We start from the raw sequence: 20,317 nt of genomic DNA, 5'->3' as shown, positions 1-20,317 counted from the left end.
CAGTCTCTCAAGTCTCTACAGTGGGTGGCTTGCCCACTGTTTAATCCTGGGGAGTGCAAAGCCACAGTCTCTCAAGTCTCTATAGTGGGTGGCTTGCCCACTGTTCAATCCTGGGGAGTGCAAAGCCACAGTCTCTCAAGTCTCTACAGTGGGTGGCTTGCCCACTGTTCAATCCTGGGGAGTGCAAAGCCACAGTCTCTCAAGTGGATAATAGTCTCCACTGGTTCTGGAGGGGGACTGGTTCCCAGAGTGCTTCATCCTGTTAAGGACAGAGGTAGTGGATGGATCTCTCCACTGGTTCTGGAGGGGGACTGGTGCCCAGAGTGCTTCATCCTGTTAAGGACAGAGGTAGTGGATGGATCTCTCCACTGGTTCTGGAGGGGGACTGGTGCCCAGAGTGCTTTATCCTGTTAAGGACAGAGGTAGTGGATGACAGTCTCCACTGGTTCTGGAGGGGGACTGGTGCCCAGAGTGCTTCATCCTGTTAAGGACAGAGGCAGTGGATGACAGTCTCCACTGGTTCTGGAGGGGGACTGGTGCCCAAAGTGCATCACTCACCCCGTGACGGACCCAGTGCGTCAGTGCCCCTGCCACTCATGGGCTAGCGGTGCTTGAGATGGCGGTGCCCTGTTTAGCGGTGCTTGAGATGGCGGTGCCATGTTCAGCGGTGCTTGAGAGGGCGGTGCCCTGTTCAGTGGTGCTTGAGATGGCGGTGCCCTGTTCAGCGGTGCTGGAGATGGCGGTGTCCTGTTCAGCGGTGCTTCAGATGGCGGTGCCCTGTTCAGCGGTGCTTGTGCTGGTGGTCCTTCATGGCCAAACGGTGCTTGTGTTGGCGGTCCTTCATGGCCCAGCGGGGCTGGTGCTGGCGGTCCTTCATGGCCCAGCAGTGCTTGTGCTGGCGGTCCTTCATGGCCCAGCGGGGCTGGTGCTGGCGGTGGCCTCCTGGGCAGCTGGGCTGGGGCTGGTGGTGGCCTCCTGGGCAGCGGGGGGGGATGGCGGTCTTCTCTGCCGTGCTGCTCTTCCCAGACTTGCCGGGTTTCTTCTGGCCCTTCCCCATCTTGGAAGGTGTCACAGCTGACTCCACACTCCCAACGGGACCCCTGGGAGCGGCTTTGGTGGCTGGAGTCTTCCCCCTCTCCCGCCGGGCACTGGCCAACTTCTGATGCTTTACAGGTGGGGGACTGTCTGTGCTGTGGCTCTGTGCCACACTGGCTGTCCTGGTGGCCGGTGCACTCCACATAACGGGGACTACAGGCACTACTGGTCCCGGAGATGTTGTGGCTGAGGTGCAACTTTGGGACCTATGAGATGGACGGGGTGGGGGAGGTGTGAGAAAAAGGTCAAGGGTGGACAGGAAAAGTTTTTTGGACACACTGGGACGGGTTGCTGGAGGGAGTTTAGGAGTGGAGGAAGAGGTGGTGGTAGTAGGAGGTGTACGTTTGGTGACTTTGGGTGAAGGTGCATGCACTGGAGGCTGTCGTGAGGTGGATGGTTGTTGGGTGGGTGTGTGCCTGCGTTTGTGTTTCTTGGGAGGGGGCGTCACAGACACACTGGGAGAGGACACAGGGGACGTGTGAATGGTAGTGGGGGTGGTGACTGCACGTGAGCGGGGTGTGCTGGTGGGTGTGCTGGTGAGGGACGTAGTGGCTGTAGAGGTAGTGCATGCAGGTGTGAGTGTAGACGAGACTGGGAGGGAGGAGGGAGACGATGAGGAGGGGGACACAGTGTAGGCTGTGGATGTTGGTGTGTCTGCATGTGTGTGTTGCTTGCGTGAGTGCCTGTGGGATGTGTGGTGCTTATGTTTGCCTGAGCTTCCCTTTTGTGTTGAGGTGTGTGTAGGCTGGTCTGATGGTGTGCTTGGGATAGGCAGTGGTACAGGGCATTGGGTCTGGGTGGAGGAAGTAGGAGGGGGAGGCTAGAGACGGGGACAATGGCTGCCATCAGTGCTGAGGCCAGAGTCTGAAAAGCTCAGTGAAGTGCCGCCTGACCAGAATGAATGCCCTCCAGGAATGCATTGGTTTGTTGCAACTGCCTTTCTACACCCTGGATGGCATTCAAAATGGTAGACTGCCCAACAGTGAGGCACCTGAGGAGGTCAATGGCCTTCTCACTGAGAGCAGCAGGAGTGACTGGGGCAGGGCCTGAGGTGCCTGGGGCGAAGGTGATGCCCACCCTCCTGGGTGAGCGGGCACGGGGCGAAGGCTGAGGGGCTGCTGGGAGGGTGGTGCTGGTAGGGGGGGTGGTGGCTGTACCTGTAGATGTGGGGGGCACAGATGTTGCCACCACCACAAGGGAGCTCCCATCAGAGGACGAGTCCGTGTCGCTGGTGTCAGCTCCTGCCCCCACCGTGGAGCTCCCCTCGCCCTCCGTCCCACTGGTGAATTCCGAGTCCGTAGTCTCGCCCTCCAGGGCCATGTGGGATGCAGCTCCCTCGTGCTCCGGTGCCACTGCTCCTCCGCCTGATGATGCTAATGCACACAAGAACAGGGAGACCACAAAAAGGGGGGACGACAGAAGAAAGACATGTTGAGTGCATGCATTACTGCTACCGTTGGTGGACATGACAGACACAGAAGCCCCCTGCACTACGCTGCGCTCTTGGGCTCCACTGTTCAATTCCTGGGAAATGGCCTACAAGGCTATGGACGACATCTGCACACATAGATGACACAGGGGCATGAATAGCTGTACTTGGCACTCTACAGAGGTGGGGTGGGTTGCCACATTGCCTGCCTTGCGGAGGGGCCGTGCCTACGGAACTCGCCCTGGCCTACGGAACTCGCCCTGGCCTAGGGAAACCCACAGCCCTCCTCTCCCACCCAGACACCTCCACTGCATGCAAAGTTAGCAGAATGAGAGTGTACTCACTCCCTAGTGTCAGCTGTGATGCCCTCAAGCGCCCATCCAACTCCGGGTGGGCCACCGCCAGGATCCTGAACATCAGGGGGGTCATGGTGCGACGGGCACCACTCCCACATTGGGAGGCCATCTCCAGCTAAGCCTCCACCGTCTTCTTGCTCCAGCGGCGAATGTCCTCCCATCTTTTCCGGCAGTGGGTGCTCCGTCTGTGGCGAACCCCCAGGGTCCGGACGTCATTGGCGATGGCAAGCCAAATATCTTTCTTCTGGTGGGCGCTGACCTACATGAAATGTACAGGGGAAAAAGAGAAGTCATTACCAACTGCACCGTCACAGTGATTGGCCCCCATCCCTACCATTGCCATGTGGCACATGCATTCACCGTCTTTCATGCACGCAGCACTCTGCCCCCTTCCTTCTTACATCCAGCCCTCTCCACACAGGCATAGCCCATACAACATGCTCCCTGTGTACTTACCTGTTTGTCTGGAGGACTGTAGAGTAGCGTGTACTGAGGGAGGACCCCGTCCACGAGTTTCTCCAACTCCTCCGATGTGAAGGCAGGGGTCCTTTCCCCAGACGCATGAGCCATTGTCTCTTCCAGACCGAGACACAGCAGCACTTGCAGTGTAGGTCCTCTCCTGTCGAAGATCAGGTATCGAGTGATTGAACAGATAGAAAATGGCAGTCACGTCCGCGGCGGTGCGTACCATCACCGCCGGCGTACATCGTCATTGGCTTCTGGGACCCATAGGGTCCAATGTTAACCAATGCAGCATTGCGCCGCGGTCTTCGACCGCCTACCGCAACGGTGTACAACGTCAGCGCAGTTACCTCACATCCCATTGTCCCACTTCAGAGGTCAGGCAGCCGCCATTTCAGGGGCCCACATGGCTTCATTTTCAACTCCGTCACACATACCTAGGCCTAGACTCAACACACATACAGGCCACCTTTTTGTGTATGGATGGTGTTCTCTGTAAACTGTGGGTACGTACCTCTGAGTTGGTTGACTCTGTGCTCGCTGTTGACCTTCATAGGCACTGTCCGCTGGGACATGTGAGGAGATGGCGGCATCCTCCGGTGTACCGACCGTTGGTGGACCTGTCGACAATGGAGGAGCGACATTTGATCATCACCTACAGGTTTGACCGTGCCACAATCCAGGAACTGTGTACCCAGTTGGAGCCAGACCTGATGTCAGCAATCCGCCATCTCACAGGAATCCCCCCTCAAGTGCAGGTGCTGTCAGTGCTCCATTTCCTTGCAAGTGGGCCATTTCAAACAACTGTGGCCATGGCATCAGGGATGTCCCAGCCTATGTTTTCCAGCATATTGTCCAGAGTGTTGTCTGCCCTTCTGAAACACATGCGGAGCTACATCGTTTTCCCTCAGGTGGAGGATTTGCCTACAGTGAAAGGTGATTTCTATGCCTAGGGACATATCCCCAACATCATAGGTGCCATTGATGGGACCCATGTGGCTTTGGTACTCCCCCACAGGAGTGAACAGGTGTACAGAAACCGGAAGAGTTATCATTCTATGAATGTACAGATGGTATGTTTGGCAGACCAGTACATCTCCCATGTGAATGCCATGTTCCCTGGCTCAGTGCATGACGCCTACATCCTGAGGAATAGCAGCATCCCTTATGTGATGGGGCAACTCCAGAGGCACAGTGTGTGGCTATTAGGTGAGCACCTGGAAGCAAGTCATTGGGAATGGTTGTCTGGGTCTGGGGTTATCCCTACAGGTTAGTGTGTGTCTAACAGTTGTCCCTCGCCATTTGCAGGTGACTCTGGTTACCCCAACCTGTCATGGCTACTGACCCCAGTGAGGAATCCCAGGACCAGGGCAGAGGAACGCTACAATGAGGCCCATGGGCTCACTAGGAGGGTGATCGAGCAGACCTTCAGCCTCCTGAAGGCCAGGTTCAGGTGCCTCCATATGACAGGTGGATCCCTATTCTACTCACCAAAGAAGGTGTGCCAGATCATTGTGGCCTGCTGCATGCTTCACAACTTGGCTTTGCGACGACAGGTGCCTTTTCTGCAGGAGAATGGTCCAGATGGCGGTGTTGTGGCTGCTGTGGAGCCTGTGGACAGTGATGAGGAGGAAGCAGAGGAAGAAGACATGCACAACAGGGACTCAGTGATCCTGCAATATTTCCAGTGAGACACAGGTAGGAATCCAAACCTGCCTACTACATGTACTTTGCCACTACTACCTCTCTCCTGTCTGTCGTTTTCACACAGTGTATGGTCACTGAGTTGTCACTTTCCTTATGATTTCACAGATGTGGGTCCCACTGTGTGACATCTGCTTAGATTCCTCATGGATTAGAGCTGTGTGACATAGGTATGTTGACATTACTATTTAAAAAACATTTGAGCACTGCAATTGCTAATACACTATTTGGAAATCACATACGGACTCCAGATTGCTTTGTGCTTTAGGTGTGTTTATTTAAATGCTCAATATTGGAGGGGGTAGTGAAATGGTGAGGGGTGATGGCGGAGGAGTGTCCATGGCAGAGTCCAGTCTATTAGTCTCACAGGTGCATTGCCCATATGGGCACAGGAAGTGGAGCTGGGGCAGTTTAAGTATGGACAGGGTGACAAAGTGGGGCAGTAGGATGACAATCAGGGTGGTCTCATTTCTTGGCGGGGGTCTTGGCATTGTGCTCTGTCTTTGTCCTGGATCTCAGGGACCGTTTGCGGGGTGGTTCTCCGTCTGCAGGGGGTGGGATGCTGGTGGTCCTGTGGCAGGGCGTCCTGTCCACTAGCGCCGGCGGAGGTGGTGGGCAGTTCATCGTCCATGCTAGTGTCAGGGGCCCCTTGCAGTGCCACAGTGTCTCTCCTGGTGTTGAGTAGTTCCTTCAGCACCCCTACGATGGTGCCCAGGGTGGAGCTGATGGTTCTGAGTTCCTCCCTGAAGCCCATATACTGTTCCTCCTGCATGCACTGGGTCTCCTGAAACTTGGCCAGTACCGTTGCCATCGTCTCCTGGGAGTGGTGGTAGGCTCCCATGATGGAGGAGAGGGCCTCGTGGAGAGTGGGTTCCCTTGCCTGTCCGCCCCCTGTCGCACAGCAGCCCTCCCAGTTCCCCTGTGTTCCTGGGCCTCCGTCCCCTGGACCATGTGCCCACTACCACTGCCCCCAGGTCCCTGTTGTTGTTGGGGTGGTGGGTTATCCTGGGTTCCCTGTAGTGGTGGAAACACTGCTGATTGACATGCCCTGGGGACGGAGGTATGGGCCCACTGGGTGGGTGCTGTGCTGGTGTTTCCAGAGGGGGGAAGGTCTGTGGTGGCCTGTGCCTGTGTGAGGGGTACCGACTGTCCAGAGGTCCCCGATGGTCCGGGCTGGTCATCTAGATCCAGTTGGACAGAGGTGCTGTCATCACTGTGGGACTCTTCTGTTGGTGGTGTGGACATGTGTGGACCCTCCTGTCCGGTGACGTTGGGTAGGGGTCCTGCAGGGACATAAAGAGATGTTTATTAAATCTGTGTGTGTAATGGTGTGCAATGGGTGGGTGACCGTGTACCCCAGTGCTAGCATTCCTGTGTGGGAGCTTGTGTGATGATCGTTTAGGGGGGTGTATGGGTATGTGCAGTGGGCATGCTTTGGTGATGGTTGTCCATGCTTTGTTGTTGCATGCAGGGCTTGGTGTTGGGATGTGTGGTTTGTGATGTTGGGACATATGTGAGGAACTTGGGTGCTGGGGGTGAGGGTGAGTGTGGGGGTATGTGATAGCATGTAGGTAGGGTGGGGGATGTAATAGTAAAGCTTTGACTTACCAGAGTCCATTCCTCCACCTACTCCTGCGAGGCCCTCAGGATGCAGAATCGCCAAGACCTGCTCCTCCCATGTTGTTAGTTGTGGGTGAGGAGGTGGGGGTCCACCGCCAGTCCGCTGAACCGCCAGGTGGTGTCTTGAGACCACGGAACGCACCTTCCCCCGTAGGTCGTTACACCTCTTCCTGATGTCTTCCCGATTTCTTGGGTGCTGTCCCACTGCGTTGACCCTGTCCACTATTCTTCTCCATAGCTCCATCTTCTTAGCTATGGAGGTGTGCTGCACCTGTGCTCCGAATAGCTGTGGCTCTACCCAGATGATTTCCTCCACCATGACCCTGAGCTCCTCCTCCGAGAACCTGGGGTGTCTTTGCCGTGCCATGGGGTGGTGCAGGTGATGTGTGGGGTGGAGTGTGTGATGATAAGTGTGGTGATATGTAGGGGTGTGTTGTGTGAGGTGCGTGGAAGTTGTGTGGGCGATGGTGTTGTGTGCCTGTGGATGCTGTTGTTCTTGGTGGTGGTGTCTCTCTCTCTGGCCTTCTTTCGGAATTGTTTTTCGTAGGGGTTTGTGGGTGATGTGGGTGGGTGTTTTATATTGTAATGGGTGTGTGGGAGTGGTGTGTGTATGTGTATCAGGTGTGTGTATTTCGAATTGTCCAATGTGGCTGTGTTTTGTAAGAGTGTGTGTATTTTGAGCGCGGCGGTGTGTACCGCCAATGGAATACCGCGGATGAAAGACCGCCGCGTGGATTCGTGTGTCGTGATAGTGTGGGCATATTTCTGTTGCTGTGATCGTGGAGGTTTTGTTTTCGCCAGTTTATCACTGACCTTTGGTGTGGCGGACTTGTGTGGGTGTCTGACTTTTGGCGGATTCCGAGATGTGGGTCATAATAGCTGTGGCGGATTTCCGCGGCCGCGGCGGGGTGTTGGCGGTCTTCTGCACGTCGGTAAGCGGCTTTTACCACCAATGTTGTAATGAGGGCCTAAGTCCTGATTCCCTTGGCGTAAGTCTAATAATTCACGATCTGCTGACAGTGTTACAGTTCTACGATCAAAAACTCACTCAAACTCACGAACAAAATTTCTCCAGTTGTACAGCAGGGGGCTATCTTTACACACAAGAGGAATAACCCAGGTAGCTGCATCTCCAGACAGATATGATAACAAGAAATCTACTTTGGACTGGGCATCGGGGAAAGTATGTGGTATGCAGGTGAAGTGTAGTTCCACTTGAACCAGGAAAGATTGGGCTTTCAAGGGGTCACCTGAGAAACGTTCTGGGGGAATAAAGGAATGACTGAAGGAACATTGAGGGAAATGTTTGTGGGATTACCTCCAGAAGTTTGAGAAGAAGTACCTGGCCAAGACACACCTGTGGGACTTTGTTCCTTCTTCTCTACCTTATCCTGTAACTGACTCACTCTCTCAGCTAGGCTAGTTGCCAAATCTTTTGATGAGACCACCTCTGCCTGGAGCTGGGTGATAACCTTGACTAGCTCGTCCAGTATGGCCATGCTGAGAACATACACAAACCAGGAGGATAATAATTCGTGGGCTCACTATTCTGTCAGAGTCACCAGATCCTCGGGGTCTGTGCACATTCCCAACACTTCCACCACAAGACAGCTCCAATACTCAGATTAGATTTGTCACAGAGTCTAAGAGAGTCCAAGTGGGGAAAAGGGGATTAGGAAGGTAACAGCTGGGAGGGAGACCTGTAGGAAGCAAAGGTTAAAACACACAACATCAAAATTACATCTCATGAAATCAGTGCTAGGCTATGACTCTAAGCATCATCATTCTGAAAACATGAACAACCTAAGAATAGACTTAAAATGACTAGGCTTCAAGATGACTGAATACCTGTGAGGAAATCAAGAGAGGTTAAATGAAACTTTCAAATTCAATTACTTTCTTTTGCGTGAAAATCAGGAAACAATCTGAATAAGTTCTGAACCATCATATGAATCTCTTTTAAAATACATATCAGAAACACACAACATTCCATCTAGAACTCTGACCTTTTTTGTTCTCTCAAAATTTTGGGACATGAATTGCGCACATTGCAGATGTTCACATAGATAGTAAACACCATAGAAAGATTGTGCACCATGAGTAACACAACGTAGATTCAAGGAATAAATCACGCGACTTGTCAACTCGAGCACTACCAAGTAAATGCCTTAGGATGATAGCGTACAATGAATAACATGAATTAAGCATGAGGAAAGAATTGCGCGTCTTGCCGATTCGAATGCCACCATGTAACTGCCAAGGAATGGTAGCGCACAATGAATAACATGAGTTAAGCACAAGGAGAGAATTGCGTGCCTTGCCGATTCAAATACCACCATGTAACTGCCAAGGAATGGTAGCGCACAATGAATAACATGAATTAAACACGAGGAAAGAATCGCGCGTCTTGCTGATTCGAATGCCACCATGTAACTGCCAAGGAATGGTAGCGCACAATAAATAACATGAATTAAACACGAGGAAAGAATTGCGCGTCTTGCCAATTCGAATGCCACCATGTAACTGCCAAGGAATGATAGCGCAGAATGAATATCAAGGGTTAAATCACTAGAAAGCGAATCGCGCGTCTTGCCGATTCGAAGGCCATCATGTAACTGTCAAGGAATGGTAGCGCACAATGAATATCAAGGGTTAAATCACTAGAAAACGAATCGCGCGTCTTGCCGATTCGAAGGCCACCATGTAACTGTCAAGGAATGGTAGCGCACAATGAATATCAAGGGTTAAATCACTAGAAAGCGAATCGCACCGTCTTGCCGATTCGAATGCCGCCATGTAACTGCCAAGGAATGGTAGCGCACAATGAAGAACATGAATTAAACACAAGGAAAGAATCGCGCGTAATGCTGATTCTAGTAAGAGCATGCAAATGCCACGAAATGTCCAAGTGCACAGTCACACGTGCAAGAGTAAATTGTTTGTCATGTAAGAATAAGGCCCAAGTATTCGAGCGCACTCGATAACGGGGTCAGGGGCCCAGCCCAACCTCCATCTTACCGCCCTGCTTAAGGATCACCAATATAGTATGAAAGGCAGAGGCCTGGAAGATCAAAGTAGGCCACCGGAACAGGAGCTCAGGAAGTTGCTGCTGCTCTGCACCGGGACCTCTGAATAGTGAGCACGTGGAGCTGGGCTGGCTCCCTTTAATAGAGTCTTGGCCCAGCCCACAACCACACCCAGGCATGCTGCAGGGAAAGCTTCTAGAAGGCCCTGGAAAGGGACCACACCCTGACACACTCTGAAAGCCTGCAGCAATATATTGTAAATGAACAGTATTTACAAGCACCTTAAAAATAAGTCTTCAGTATTGAACTCTGCAATGCAAAAGGTTAAACAACAACATATCATCACAATGCATAAATTACGCTGTCTTGAGAGTGCTGGGTTTTTGCATTCTAGTCACCCGTAGAGCGCCCACTGCCCTGGTGTTGACACTCCCAAACCAAAGCCCAAAGCTCCCCTCCACCCCTCCCATTCCCTGAAGTGCCTACCTGCCCCCTTGATGCCCCAATGAGTGGAGGTTATTTAGCAATCAGAAGTCATGTAGGGGCACTCAGATATGCCACATTGGCATTGTGCACATTGTTGTTAGGACTGGCCTATGGGCTTTTGATGTTTACATAGTTCTGTATTTATATATTTATTTATTGATTGATATCCATCTCGGCCAACCAGTTGTTGGTTCCAAGGTTGCATATCTGTGCTGTCTTTCTTTCCTCATGGCTATTATGGTCTTGCCTGCTTTTGTTTGTGTGTGAGTAAGTTTTGTGTATGTGGTGATTGTGCTACCCCTTGTGTCTGGCCAGCATGTGAGGGTGTGTGCTTTGCATTTGTCCAGCAGTGATGTCTATGTATTTTGTGTTGGACATGTGTTTGGCACATGCATTTATGTGGGTATTGTGTGTATTTATTGTGTTTACATATGGTATTTCGAGTGTTGTGTGCACTTGTGTGGTTGTACTGTGTGCGTGCGTGTGTGTGGTGATTGGTATGTCAGAACCGTTGTGTAGTGTGTTTGCGTGGTATGACGTATGCCTCATTGTATGGATCTTTGATTGTGTGAATTGGTTTTCTGGTATTGTTACGTAGTGTTGTATGTATGTTTTGTCAGATGGAGGTGTGTATAGTGGTTGCTTGATGGTGTGTTTGAGGTGTTGCATTTGTGGTGCAGTTGTGTGATTTGGTGGTGTTGTTGTGTTTGACTGTGCCAGTGCTCTGCGTCTGCAGGTTGGTATGTGTTTTGGAAATGTTTGCTGGCCGTGGTGTGTGTACTATGGCTGTGCATGTGTGTATGTGGCTCTATGAGAAAGTGCGTGTCAGTGTGCAAGTACGTGTGTGTCACCATCGCCACCCGTTCAGGATGTGTATGTTGTTGGTGTATTGATAACTTGGCATTATGCGACAGTGACAGGTAAGTGTGTGTACTCACGGTTACGGTTGTCGTTTCTGGTTCCGGAGTTGTTGTACGAGTAGGAGCAGCTGGAAGATGTGTAGTTCCGGTTCCATGGTGGCTCTAGACGGGTATGAGTTCCTGTAGGTGAGTGTCTCCTTTTACAGAGTTAGTTTCTGTCAGGGTTCCATGGTGGTGTTACTGCAGTGAAAATGTTGGCGGTGAGCAGCTTCGTAATCTGTCTGGCTGAAACATGGTGTCCCCTGGCCTGAAGTTTGCCTACCATTGTCCGTGTCGGCCTGACCAAACTGGTGGTGCTGGTGGTGATTTGGGTGTATTCTGTTGCAAATACTGCCATGGTGATAATTTGGCGGTCTCATCTGCCATCCTGTTGATGGTCGGCCCGCAGCCCCCAACATGACAGTCATGAGACTGCCAGAGTCGTAATGACCCCTATAGTGCCCATACTTGGAGACTATCTTTGCATTCTTCATTTAATCTAACAAAACAGAGATGAGACGTAGTGAATGTCTGTTTTTAATCATGATCACATTGAGATATCTGCAGTCCAAGCAGAGGAGATATTGACCACCTTGTTGACAATGAAGAAGACTGGCATCCCAATGGGAGAGATTGAGTGGCGTATGAATCCCTTTGTCAAATTTTCTTCCCTGTAGGCTTTTAATACTGCATCATCCTTTGGTGTCAGAGAGTATATGCGGCCAAGCGTAATTTTAGACAGTGGCTTCAAGTTGATAATTCAGTTATATGTGATGTTTTGAAAGTGCATTAGTTGCTATTTCTTTTACAAAATACATTTAATTTGTTTGGAAAAGCTACAGTAAGATGTGAGAAATGTATGAGAATAGTATATTGAGCATATGAAAAAATGGAAACATCAAGTGCAAGGAAGGACAACGAAATTCAGTTAAATATATTCTCAACAGGTCAATTGAGTCACATTGTTATAAACTAGAACCAAGTATGCAACAGAACCAACCAAGCGCTCCCACAATTAGTTTACTGAAAATGTAAGTGGAAAGTCCAGTTGTTTACTTGCAGTTTATGAAATACTCTAAAGAAGGGATGTTGATTTTCAAAGAAAGTAACATTTTCTAAAATTAGTTTACTTACAAATATAAATGTATGCATTCTAGTTTGTAAAAAGTACAAAATAAATAGTCACCTAAAAGAATCAAATTTGAACACAGACTCACAAAAAACGGATACTTTCAAGTGAGAATTGTACATACATGTTTAAACCTTGCATGTAAAAAAAAAATCACAACAACATGCTGTGGTTGCCTTCATTGCTGCACTGCACTCTTGAACTTGTAGACTAAGCAGGCAGACGTACATAGCACTCACAGTCTTAAGATGTTTTGGAAGTTTATTTTTATTTGCTCCAGAAAAACTTAAATACTTAAAACCAAAAAGAATTGTTGGTACATCGACAGTGAACCGAACTCAATTTACTTTTAATTTTGAAGAATCTCTAATCTACTGGTTTATATGAAATAATTTCCATTCACAAATTCACATTGCATATTTCTAAGTGCATTCTTCTGCCAATCTGTTATATTTGTCCTTTTCTGATTTATACATTTGTGCAATTTCTGAAAGTAGACAGTCATCTGGATGTGGGTCACAAAGTAGTGAGCATATGGACAGCAAGACTTTTGAAACTGTCAGTGCAGGAGACCACTGAGACTATCTCAAGGCAAATACTGCTGTTGCTGTTTATATTTAGATGAGATATTTTTGAATGAATACTTTGTTGGAAAATGGAATGTGATCAAAAACTCCTATTTGGTAGGCCTTCTGATCATAGCTTGCCCATGAAACAAGTCAACCCCCAAAGGTCCCGCAGATCACTGGGCAGGTGGGTCATGCTGCAAATTGCTAAATTCCTTGTGTAGCTGCTTGAGGCCATGGGGAAGGCCAGCAAACGGTGTGGCGGAGGGACAATCTAGATACACTGAAACTGAAACAGAAGGTGCCAGTAAGTCACAAATCCTCCATTCCAGGACCGGCAGCAGCAGGTAAAGTATATTTTGGCTGACTCACTAACACGAGGAGTCATTTTGAGCAGCCTTGCACCCTGCTATTTTACTAAACACATCCTGAACCTCCCTAGGGACATGGTGGCCTCAACCAACGCAGTTTCTTACAGTATTCTAACTCCATCACAATATATATCTTTTTCACTCTATAATGTGGTTGTGATTTTGTAGAAAGGACTGATGGGATTTGGACGTGACATCATTCCTGACACAGGGAGCCTTCCTCTCTCTCTTCCTAAGGCTGGCCTCCCCATCCTGCCCTGAGCTTAGCTTTGCTTTCTTCACTGCCTGACTGGTGGATGACCCTGACCTAGCCAGCTTAACCAGTCCCACTAGCCCGCAACAAGAGGGTGTGAACAGGGAGGGATGGATCACCACGGGCGTGCTGAACCCCAGCCCACAAGTCTCCTGCTTGTTCAAGCATTCCCCTTGCCAGGAGAGATGAATATGCATTGGTGGGGACACCACAAAAAGACACTGGCTCTGCCTGTTGAGACACTGTGGACTTCACTGCCTACCATTCCCCTGAGAGAGCAGGGCTTATAATGTGCTCTTATACCTACTGATTCCCCCAATGCACTGGACACCGCAACAGACCTCTGAAGGGAAGCCAGTACCGCAAATACACTTGCTCGACCTGCTGGGGTGCCCTGGGCATTACCCTCAGAGAGCGGGGCTCATAAATTACTCTTAGTGCAACTGAGTTCCCCGCTAGGAGGGACACTGAAATGAGCCTCTGGGGGAGCCAGGTACTGCATAGACATTGGCTTTACCAGCTAAGGTGCTCTGGACTTCAGCATAAAGCATTCCCTGTTGAAACATCACTTTAGAAAATGAAACAAAGAGTCTTAAGTTCTTAAAAAGCAGTAAGTGTCTCTTGCAAGCACAAAGTACCTGGTTTGCATCTAAATTATCTGCAAGGGACCACAGAGGAGGAGATGCGTGCAAAACGGGGAGGTGTGCGTCGGTTTCTCCGGGCGCACACAGATGATGCATCAATGTTTTTCCATGCAGCAAGGGCTTTGTGCCAATTTCCGGCATGCAGGCTTGAGTCCTCTTCGGCGTGTGGGGTATTTGGATGCACAGGGACGCTGCAGAGAAATCCTGGGCATGCAGGGCAAAGTCACAGCAGCTACGTCAATCCGGTGGGCGATGCAGGGAAATGTCTGTCACACTGCAGGTGCTGCGTCGATTCTTCTCGCAGGAAGTTGGGCTGCGTCGTTCCGGCTCGGCTATGCATTGATCCAGTGGGCCATGTGTCGAAGTTCCGGTCACAACACTGGCGCTGTGTCGATCTCCACTCAGTGATCTGGGCTGCATCGTTCCGGGTTGGCTTGCGGTAATTTTCACACTGTGATGCAGGCTGTGCGTCGTTTCTGGCAGGCTGTGCATTGACATTTCAGCGCACAAGGAGTTCTTTTCAAAGATGGAGTCTTTTTGGCCCTGAGACTTAAGAAAACAGGAGGCAAGCTCAATACAGGCCCTGGGAGAGCACTTCTCAGCAGAGCCAGAGGGCAGCAAGGCAGCAGGGCAAAAGCAAGGCAGCAGTCCTTTGCAGAAAAGCAGTCACGTTAGTCCTCTGGGCAGCCACGCAGTTCCTCTTGACAGGTTGCAGGTTCAGGTCCAGAAGTGTCTGAGTTGGTAGGGTCAGAGGCCCTGTTTAAATACCCAAATGTGCCTTTCAAGTAGGGGAGACTTCAAAGAGTGGCTTAGAAGTGCACTATCAGTTCCATCCTGTCTGCCATGGTCTGTGTAGGGGGTTTGGCAGTCCATTGTGTGAGGGCAGGCCACTGTCCTTTGACATGTAAGTCTCAGACCCTCCACCCTCCCAGCCCAGGAAGACCCATTTAGTATGCAGATGTGTGCAGGTGTGACTGAGCATCCTGTGTTTGGGGTTGCGTGAGTGAAATGCACAAGGGAGCTGTCAACTAACCCAGCCAGACGTGGATTGTAAGGCACAGAAGGATTTAAGTACAGAGAAATGCTCACTTTCTAAAAATGGCATTTATAAAATAGTAATATTAAATCCATCTTCATCAGACCGCAGGATTTGTATTTTCATTTTGGCCATACCAAATATGACCGTGTTACTCCTTTCAGGGTAGCCCTAATGTTAGCCTATGAAAGGAAAAAGCCTCACAGCAATGTAAAACAAATTTAGGAGTTTTACACTACCAGGACATATAAACTACACAGGTGCCTTTTCCCTACATAGAACCCTGCCTTGTGGGTTACCTAGGGCCTACCTTAGGGGTGACTTACATGTATTAAAAGGGGAGTTTGAGGCTTTCAGGTCAGAATCTACCACTCAAACAGTATATGAGGGTAGCCCTAATGTTAGCCTATGAAAGGAGCAGGCCTCACAGCACTGTAAAACAAATTTAGCAATTTTACACTACCAGGACATATACACTACACAGGTACATGTCCTACCTTTTCCCTACACAGCACCCTGCCCTATGGGTTACCTAGGGCCTACCTTAGGGGTGACTGATATGTAGAAAAAGGGGAGTTTAAGGCTTGGGAAGTACTTTTGAATGCCAAGTTGAATTGGAAAGGAAGTACACACACAGGCCTTCAAATGGCAGACCTGAGACATGGTTAAGGGGCTACTTATGTGGGTGGCACAACCAGTGCTGCAGGCCCACCAGTAGCATTTAATCTACAAGCCCTGAGCACATGTAGTGCACTTTGCTAGGGACTTACAAGTAAATTAAATAAGCCAATTGGGTATGAGCCTATGTCACCATGTTTTAAGGAAGAGCGCATATGCACTTTAGCACTGGTTAGCAGTGGTAAAGTACGCAGAGTCCTAAAACCAGCAAAAACATCATCCAAAAAGTGGAGGGAGGCAGGCAAAAAGTTAGAGGTGACCACCCTAAGGCTGTCAGGTCTAACATGTGTCCCCCTCAGATGAAAGTGGGGAGAGCTACCCAACCTCCTGGGAGCTCTCATTGCTAAGGCGGAAGAATCTGGAGAGACCATCAGCGCTGGCGTGGTCATTCCCTGGGTGATGCTCCACTGTAAAGTCCATCCCCTGTAGGGAAATGGACGACCTCAAGACTTTAGGATTTTTGCCCCTCGTCTGCATGCACCATATGAGGGGCCTGTGGTCTGACTGAACCCGGAAGTGAGTCCCACAACAGGCATGGTCTCAGCTTCTTCCTTGCCCACACCACAGCAAATGCTTCTCTCTCAATAGCACTCCACCTCTGTTCCCGTGGTAATAGTCTTCTGCTAATAAAGACTACTGGTTGGTCTAGGTCCTCCTCATTCAGCTGTACTAGGACCACCCCATGCCATGCTCTGAAGCATCTGTCTGCATGATGAATTGTTTGGAGTAATCAGGTGCCTTGAGCACATGGCGTCCTTCAGGGAGTCAAAGGCTTTCTGGCACGACTCTGTTCAATTCACCAACGTAGGTTGTTTCTTGGATGTCAGCTCTGTGAAGGGGGCTACTATGGTGCCATATCCCTTAACGTATCTGCGGTAATATCCGGGGAGGCCTAAAAAGGCCCTCACCTTGGTTTGAGTTCTAGGAGGTTGCCAAGACTTGATGGTTTCAATCTTGGACTGGAGGGGCTGCACCTTGCCACCTTGCCACCACCCACTAGGTGTCCCAATTACACCACGGAATTCTGCCCAATCTGGCACATACTGGCCTTGATGGCCAGGCCTGCCTGTTGCAGGGCCTGAAGCACCTCCTTGAGGTGGAGCAGGTGTTCCTCCCAGCTGGAACTGTAAATGAGAATGTCATCTAGGTAGGCTGCACAGAAGGCATCCTTCCCAGCTAGGACCCCGTTAACCAACTGTTGGAAGGCGGGGTCATTTTTCAATGAAAAGGGCATTACTCTGAACTGGTAATGGCCCTCAGGGGTAGAAAAAGTGGATCTCTCTTAAGCCCCTTTAGTCAAGGCGATCTGCCTGTATCCTGATGTGAGGTCAAAGGTACTAAGGAACTTGGCAGCACTTAGCCTGTCTACGAGCTCATCAGCTCGGGGGATGGGGTGAGCAACTGTCTTTGTGAAAGAGTTGAGACCCTTGTAGTCCACGCAGAACCTAAGTTCTGGCTTGGCACCAGGACCAGCAGCCTTGGGAACCAGCACCACTGGGTTGGACCAGGGACTGCTGGACTTCTCTATCACTCCAACAGCCAGCATCTTGGCAACTTCATCCTTTATGCTGGCTCTCACTTTATCTGACACCCTGTAGATTTCATGCTTTACTGGTGGACTGTCTCCTGTGTCAATATTGTAGAAACACAAGTGTGTGAGCCCAGGAGTAAGGGAGAACAGGGAAGAGAACTGCTTCAACAACTTTTATTAGTCTCCCCTCTGATCTAGAGTCAGCGAGTCCGAGATATTAACACCCTCCACTGACCCATCATCTTTCTTGCAGAGAAGAGGCTCAGTCTCCTCTTCCATGCCCTCATCTGTCACAAGAAGCATACTGATGTCAGACCTCTCAAAATGAGGCTTCAGTCTGTTGTGGTGGAGAACCCGTAGGGGTTTTTTGGGGGTCTTGAGGTCCACTAGGTAAGTGGCCTCCCCCTTTTGCTCCTTGACTTCGAATGGGCCAGTCCAGTGGTCCTGGAGAGCTCTAGGCTCTACTGGCTCCATCACTCATACTTTGTCTACAGGTGAGAATTCTACCAAGGTGGCCTTCTGGTCATACCGTTCCTTCATCACCTCTTGACTGGCCTCGGGGTTGCTCTTGGCATGTTTCCAGAAATGCTGCATCTGGTTGTGGAGGGCTAGCATGTAACTGACAGCATCCTGGGGAGGTTTCTTAGGAGCTTTCTCCCACCCATCCTTGACTATGCTTAGTGGTCCCCTGACAGGGTACCAATAGAGATGTTCATAGGGGCTGAACCTCACCCCTTTCTGGGGCACTTCCCTATAAGCAAAGAAAAGGAATGGTAAGAGGACGCCCCACTTATGCCTCATGGCCTCAGGCAGGCCAGTGATCATGCCTTTCAGGGTCTTGTTGAACCTTTCAACAAGCCAATTGGTTTGAGGATGGCAAGGGGTGGTGAACCAGTAGTTTACCCCACACTCATCCCAGATGTACTTCATGTATGCTGACTTGACGTTTGTGCCTCTGTCAGACACAATCTCCTTTGGGATCCCTACATGGGTAAATATCCCCATTAGACCTCTGGTCACCCCCAGTGCAGTCACTGTCCTTAGAGGGATTGCCTCTGGATAACGGGTGGCATGGTCCACCAAAACCAGGATAAGCCTGTTGCCTAGGGTGATTTTGGGGTCCAAGGGACCAATGACGTTGATGCCCACCGTTTCAAAGGGGGTGCCAATGATAGGGAGTGGGATCAGGGGGGCCTTGCACCTTTTCCCTGTCTTCCCACTAGCCTGGCAAGTTGGGCATGACCTACAGAAATTGATCTGAGGATACCCCATTCAAGGCCAATAAAAGTGTGTGACAAGCCTTGCAAAGGTCTTGTCTTGCCCCAAATGTCCTGCCATTGGCATGTCGTAAGCCAGGCCCAGTAGGAAGGGCTGGTAACACTGGGGTCCACCAGCACACGTGCTGCCCCAGCGTCCGGTACCTTAGGCTCACTGTAGAGGAGATCATTCTCCCAATACATGTGGTGATCGCCAGAGGCTTCACCTGATGCTTGGGCTGAGGCCTGTTGCCTCAGACCCTCAAGAGTGGGGCACTCCTTCTGTGCTTTGCAGAATTCCTCCCTGGTTGGCTCACCTTCCACATGCCAGCCAGCAAGCTCAGGCAGGTTACCCAGGGCAGCAATATCCTCCCCAGTTGGCTCAGGGGCCTCCTCTTCTGGGACCCCATCAACCACCACTGGAATATCTGGGGCCGGTTTCCTGTGCCCCTTGCCCTTCCTCTGTGAAGCTGTCTGGGCCATTGTTCCAAGCTCCAGATGCCCTTGACACCCTTCTCGGGCAGCCATAAACCGTGTAGTCATGTATATCCATTCAGGCAAACCTAACATCTGCAGGTGGAATCTGAGCTCTACTTCCTTCGAGGTAGTGTGTCATGATCATTACCTAATAGACAGTCTATAGGCATGGCAGGACTCACAGTTACTTTTAGAGTACCAGAGACCCACCCCCCACTCAAAGAGAACCAGAGCTACCGGTAGGTGGCTCTCGCGATTGTAAGACATTAGTCCTACTGGCTCCTGTGTCATGCAGAGCCTCCACACTTTGCACATTAATGGTGACCCACTGCCTATACTTGGAAGTGTTGGCAGGCATGTGGGCTTTTGGCACCATTTCCTTATCTCCCAGGGATACTAGTGAAACCTCTGTCTGCTTCATAAAGCTAACTGGGACTGTCTCCCCCCCAAGTGCTACACTAGCCAACTCTGGTGTCGGCCCTCCAGTGGGGGGCTGTGCTCTATTGGGACACTGGGAGTTGCCCTTAGAGTGCCCATGCTTGAAGCACTCTAAGCATTTCGGGATAAACTTCCCTATCTTCTTGTCAAAGAATCCTGCCCTCTTCTCAGACTGGGTACCACCACCTCCCAGGGAATTGTTTTGGGGGCCTTTTGAGAACTTCCCCCAGATAACTTTTTGGACACTCTGTTGCTAGACCAGAGGTCCGCCTACCCAGCAAGCTTCCTAGGATCAGTCAGTTTACTGTCAACTAGGTGCTGGCACAACTCTGTAAAGCAAACACTGAGCATATGCTCCCTCAGGATCAGATTATACAACCCTGTGCAATCATTTACTTTGCTGCCCGCACCCACCCATTCAGTGCCTTACTGGAAAAATAAAAAATGTCTACCCAGGTTTGTGTGGAAAGTTTGGTGCTATCCCTGAACCTCTGACGGTATTCCTCAGGGGTCAGCCCAAACTTGGCAAGTAAAGCGGTTTTCATGGGTGCGTATATGTTTTGATCTCTTCGATCCAGTGTAAGTAGTGTGTCCCTCCCTACAGGTGGTGTACACCTCCACAAGGCTGCCCCCTATTGCTGCTCAGAAACCCCATGAGCCCTTAGTGCAACTTCATAAGCATCCAACCACTTATCAATGTCATCTCCCACCACATAACTGGGCACACATTTTTGGGTATACAAACCTTCCGTCCCCCAGCAGGTTCTGCAAGTATGCTGCCACCATTACTGCTGCACTCAGACTGCCTCGCCTTGATATCCAGCTCTTTGAGACTCAGTTCATGAGCCAGAAGAATCTTCT

At 50.4% G+C, this 20,317-nt stretch overlaps 1 pseudogene; it reads right to left on the bottom strand.

The window, feature by feature from the left end:
* Positions 1-12,613: 12,613 nt before the first annotated feature.
* LOC138293935 (ubiquitin-conjugating enzyme E2 D2-like) lies at positions 12,614-19,084 on the bottom strand (annotated as a pseudogene).
* Between the last annotated feature and the right edge of the window lie 1,233 nt (positions 19,085-20,317).

Source organism: Pleurodeles waltl, chromosome 4_2, assembly GCF_031143425.1.
Source record: "Pleurodeles waltl isolate 20211129_DDA chromosome 4_2, aPleWal1.hap1.20221129, whole genome shotgun sequence".
NCBI classification, from domain to species: Eukaryota; Metazoa; Chordata; class Amphibia; order Caudata; family Salamandridae; genus Pleurodeles; species Pleurodeles waltl.
The sequence above is the reverse complement of the archived record's forward strand: the minus strand, read 5'-3'. Positions and strand labels throughout refer to the sequence as shown.